Source organism: Neovison vison, chromosome 13 (assembly GCF_020171115.1).
Source record: "Neovison vison isolate M4711 chromosome 13, ASM_NN_V1, whole genome shotgun sequence".
NCBI lineage: Eukaryota > Metazoa > Chordata > Mammalia > Carnivora > Mustelidae > Neogale > Neogale vison.
In genome coordinates this window covers 29,083,200-29,089,199 of record NC_058103.1, presented here as the reverse complement: position 1 = coordinate 29,089,199, position 6,000 = coordinate 29,083,200, and positions in this window count along the sequence as shown.

Below are 6,000 nucleotides of genomic sequence, written 5' to 3'. Positions count from 1 at the left end.
CCTGTTTCAAGGAATTGTCAATGGACTGTAGGTAGTAAGGAAATTTAATAGTTTTTCTTCTGCCTTTGTTTCCCACATCACCTTTGACCCAGAAATTCTACTTCTTAGAATTTATCCTAAGGATATAATGATGGATTTGCACAAATTTGGTTTAATTTACAGATATTAATTTCAGGCTTATTTATAACATTTTAAAAGTGGGATAAATTCTACCAGAGAGAAGTGATCCATGAGTCATGGTACAGGAATATCATTGTAATGGATTTGTAGAATGTCATTGATGTAGAAATGATAAGCAGCCAAAGATCTCATGCTGTACTGTTAAATGAAAAAAAAAATCAAATTCTGAAGCATCACACATGTTGTGATGCCCCCTACTTTGTGTTCCCTAAAATATGCTTATTTGTGGTGGAAAAGGCCAAAACCTTAATAGCAGTTATCTGGTTTGGGGGGATTATGACTGATTTTATTATTTTTGCTTGTCTATAGTTCTTAAATATTTCATGTATTATGAAAATTTATTTTTGAGGAATTTCACATTTTTTCATGTACCATTCTCTTTTTTTTTTTTTAAGATTTTTAAAATTTATTTGAGAGAGAGCACAAGCAGGGGGAGGGGCAGAGGGAGACAGAGAAGCAGGCTCCCCGCTGAGCAGAGAACCTGATGCAGGGCTGGATCCCAGGACCCTGAGATCATGACCTGAGCCAAAGGCAAACACTTAACTGAGTCACGTAGGCGCTCCTCAAGTCCTAGTTCTAATTCATTGATCTTTCTTCATCTCTTTATACCTACATATTAAAGGATTACTACCCTCTTTTGTAGAGTTTCCCATTTGGGGCTCACTTTCTGGGCATCTTTAGTGAATAGAAGTGCTAAGTCCTGCCTTAAAAATTTGAAAGAACAGGGACACCTCAGTGGCTCAGTCAGTTAAATGTCTGGCTCAGGTCATGACCTCAGGGTTGTAAGATGGAGCCCCATTTTGGGTTCTGTGTTCTCCCTCTCCTGCACACATTCTCTCTCTCTCTCTCTCAAAAACAAAAATGGAAGAACAGACTTAGAAGTAGGAAAATAAAATACCTCAAACTTTTGTAATAAAATTTTATTATGATTTAATTTTGAAATTAAATTATGAAATAATTTTAAATATATAATTTTGAGAATATTCCTCGCTCATTAAAAAAAAAGATTTTATTTATTTATTTGACAGATCACAAGTAGGCAGAGAGGCAGGCAGAGAGAGAGAGGGAAGCAGGCTCCCCATCGACCAGAGAGCCTGATTTGACACAGAGAGAGAGCACAAGCAGAGGCAGTGGCAGGGGGAAAGCCAGAAGCAGACTCCTCGCTGAGCAGGGAGCCTGATGCAGGACTTGATCCCAGGACCCCGGGATCATGACTCAAGCCGAAGGCAGTTGGTTAACTCATTGAGCCATTCAAGTACCCCTCATGCAGTGTATTTTTAATTCATTTGATTTTTAGTTCACCCTATTTTACTCAAAAATTTTTTCTGCCAATTAAAGTGGAATGCTCTGGTAACAGTATTACTCAGATACCCTGAACATGATGATTTGCTTCATGCCTGATTCTCATCTTTGATCACAGCTGCAGAACATGGTTTCTAGTGAAGAAACCATGGATTTGCCTAATCATGTCTTCCACAGAAGAAGTGCCGTACCCATATAGATGAACAGTCTGTTTAAATTAGTTTATCACCTTGAGCTTGGTGAAACTAGCGGATATTTCAGCTAACTAAGCACAGGAGAATGGTTGGATATTGACTTAATCCTTCAACAAGATTTTACTTATTTTTTAGATTTTTATTTTTATTTAGAGGATACATGAGCATGTGTATTTTTTCATGTACCAGACTCCATGCTGACCACGGAGCCCGATGTGCCACTCCGTCCCATGACCCTACTATCATGATCTGGGCATAAACCAAGAGTGAGAGTCTTAACTGACTGGGCCACCCAGGTACCCCCAACAAGCTTCTATATTGTGCCTACCGTGTGCCAGGCTCCATGCTGCTGCCTGTTCCCATTCCTTTCTTTCTTCACGCCTGCCGTGTGCTGAGCACAGTGTAGACTATGACAAGATAACCTGGAGAGAGGCAAACTTGTTGTCGGCCCCCACAGGTTGCGGCAGGCAGAGACAAAGATGTGCGTATAGCCGCATGGGAGAAGTTACGCTGGAGAACAGTGAAGGAGAAAAGAATATAATCAGAAATGGCTTATAGAGGGGAGGAGTCTTGCTGATTCATGAAAGGTGAGGAAGAGCTCATCATATAAGGGAATTCATCGCTCTGGCAGCAACATGGGAGAGAGGGGACAGAAGCTCTGGACTGGGGTGGGGGGACCATGGGAGTGACAGATGATACGTCCCTAGACGAAGGGAATAGCAGTGAAGGAAGAGAGACAAGAATAGACATAATACGTTAGAAAGAGACAGAAATACACTCTTGGTGCCTGGCTCTGAGATCCAAAAGAAAAGGGGCAAGGGAGACTCCTGAGTCAGGAGGCCTTGAAAGTCACGTGGAAGGGTGGGTACAGGCACTGTTCCTGGCCACAGGACAGGCTTGGGAGGGATGAACAAACAGCCGAAGGTACCTGCAAGCCCCTGGCTGAGTGTATACAGGACTGAGGGCTGGAGAGGGGTAGGGGGGTGTCGACCAGAAATCCGTGTGAGAGTCATCTGTATCTAAGAGGCACACTTAAATGACAGCCAGAAAAAAAACCTGTTTTAGACCCTTAGATGCTCATTTTAATAAATTAGCATATTGACAGAGCTACTTTCCCATTATTTCAGATTATTTATCCCATAAAGGAACATCGCCCACAGCAGATAATCACAGTGCTGCAACTTTGAATTCTATCACTGGGGGAGTTTGAAAGTGTAGAGTCCTGGTTCCCACTCCGGGGGGGCTGATTCAATAGGTGGGTGAACCAGAGACATATTCTGCTCTCCAGATAGCCATTTCTCAGCCCCTGACGGTGGCAGGAGAGGGCCATCTTGTGACAGCTTCTGGCCAATAGCACTGTGAATAGATGGGCCAGGACTCACCTTGACTGTCTCTCCACCTGCCACATCACCAGTGAGAGGCCTCGTCTCCCCGGCGGAGACACAGGAGAGAAACAGCCTGCCTTCCTGAATCCCTGCTTCGCGTCTCAGAACCACAGTGGACTTGGCATGAGTGAGAAGTAAACCTTTCAGCTTGTTGGGTGTGTCCGTTACCATAGCCTAGCCAATATTGACCAACACAGCCTGCCCTTCTGTGCGACCCAGAAGCCAGTTTTATAAACATATACCATCGCTGATCTTGCTGCCGTGGGTGACCACATTTTGTATTCAGTGACCAAAAGGACCTTTTGTGATAGCCTAGGTCTGGTAGATACCTTTGAATTTTCTTTAACGTTAGCTCTTCCCCGAAGGAGGCTTGGTGAGCAAATGGTGTGCCCTGCATTCAGAAATGTTAACAGCCTATGTCACTGAAGGAGGCATGATTCATCAGGGTAATTAATGTGTTGATTATGGTTTGTTGAGCTTTTCCTACGTGCCAGGCACAGTATTCCGTGTTTCACCCTTGCAGGGTAGATAATGATTGTGCACAGGTAGGAAGTGGTAGGGCGGGATTTGAACCCAGTTTCATCTAATTCCAAACTTGTGCTTTCTTTTTTTTAAGTTTTGTTTTGTTTTAGTAATCTCTATACCCAACATGGGACTTGAACTTACGACCCCAAGATCAAGAGTTGCTGCTCCTTCAAGGGAGCCAGCCAGTTGCCCCTAATTTCAAACATGCACTTTGATTCCTATACTTTCATTTGCAAATTTTACTCCTCTAATCTTTTAGAGCTGGGGTCCTACAGCTAAGGGTGACCTTACTGTCCCCACCAGAATGACTTGCAAAGGTGGTGGTCATACTGAAGGTTGTGTGATATTAAACAGTAAAAAATTTCTTGAACTTATTCTACAATTTTCAGCTAAGTATTTTCAGGCTTCGAGGACAGCTATCTAGCATACTTCCAATTTTCCTAGCAATAAGTAAAGATTTTCCGTTTCTAAGGGCCGTGAAGGAAGTTTGGTTTAGAGTTATGATTCCGTCCCTGGGGATCCTAGACTCTAATTCATTTGCATATCAATACACCAAACTGATAGCACAAATTACTTGTAATAAAATCCTTTGCAAACTTCTGTGCATTGACCATATGTCAGAAACTCTACAAAATAATCTCTGCAGATAAAAACAAATATCGTATGATCTTACATCTATGTGGTTTCTAAAAATGCCCTAGTCCTGCAAATGGAAAGTAGATAGTACAGGTTGCTGGGCGTTGGGAGGGTGAGGGTGGGGGAAAGGAGATGTAGGTCAAAGGGTACAAACTTTCGGTTGTAAGATGAGTAGCTCCTGGGTATCTATTGTATAGCGAGGTGACTGTAGTTTATAGTTACAGTAGCATATTGTATACTCAAAAGTTGCTAAGAGAGTGGATCTTAAATGTTCTCACCACACACCTCTAAAAAAGGTAATTATGTGGGGTGATGAACTGTGGTGCAGTAATCATTTCACAGTATGTGCGTGTATCAAGTCACCTCGCTCTTACACCTTAAATGTAATACTGTGTTATGTGTCAGTTACCTTTCAGTAAAGCAAAAAAAAAAGGAAAAAGTCTGCAGATCCACAGTCTGAGTAGTACATTCTCTCTTGATTCTCAGCATCTCAGTGTTCTTGGACAGGTCGGACGCAGAGAGAACAGGTGTGGCCTGCTCAAGACCAGAGCTCAGCTAATCAGAGGATGGCAGTGCAGGACCCGGGAATGTTTAACAACAGAGCCACTGATAACAGTAACAAAAATGCTTCAAACTTCTCAGTAAAACAAACTGTTGTCCCAGCTGACCATGGATGGGCTGGGGTTTTTTTTGTTGTTGTTTTAAATATTTTATTTATTTATTTTTGAGAGAGAGTGAGAGAGACTGTGAGCACAAGTGGGGTTGGGGGGGGTGCAGAGGAAGACGCAGACTCCCCGCTGAGCAGGGAGCCCGATGAGCAGAGGCTCCATCCCAGGACCCCGTGATAATGACCTGAACAGAAGGCAGACGCTCAACCAGCTGATCCACCCAGGTGCCGCCTGAGAGTGCTTCTGTTAAATGTCTAACCGTGAGGTAGAGTCAGATGTTGACATGGATTCAAAAAGGCTTTTTCTTACCAAATAGAAAACCTTATCTACAGTCAACAATAGTAATCTTGTTAGAAACCTTAACGAAAACATTGTCTGGGCCGATTTTCCCCTTTCACTTCCCTTCACAAATGGGTAGCATGGAGGGAGACGTTACCCTGGGATCCCATGACTGGGAAAGTGATCTGTCCCACTATGGCCAAAAAGGTTGGTTGGTTGGCTGATAGAATTTAGTGGCAAGTCTCAGAACACTTGAAAATTAGAGTGATTACAGACAAACTCATGAGATCTCTCCAAGCATGATTTGCTCAGGTCCCATTTTCAAAGGAGCCTAGAAGAAAAATGTCCCTGCGGTTCCAAAGTCCCCCCATCCAAGAACCCAATGCCTTGCCTGCTGTGGGCAGCCACAGAGGAAGGAATTTACCCCGGGTGGAAAGTTCACTGAACATACTGCGCTGACTATTTGAAAATTACTTGTTCTAAAAGCCCTTCAGAAACCAGTAATCCTATTAGTTTGTCTTCTCGAACAGTTACCTACCTGCAGCAAAAAGTAATTACAACTGTCAGCCAGCAAATAATTGCTCCAGTGTCTAAATGAATGGGGAATCTTCTCTGGAAGGAATGAATTACTGTTCCTAAATGAGTCAGCTCAGCCTTCGTCTCTGCTTTGGTTGCTGACAAACTGGACCATCTGCCTATACCAGGAAGGAAAGGGGTGAGGGAGCTTTAATTGGTGGAGACGGGCAGCTGAGGGACTGCGCAAAGCTTATCACCTGAAGGGCTCTTCTGAGCGTGTGAAGCCTTTCTTGAAGACAGACACCCTAGGCAGGG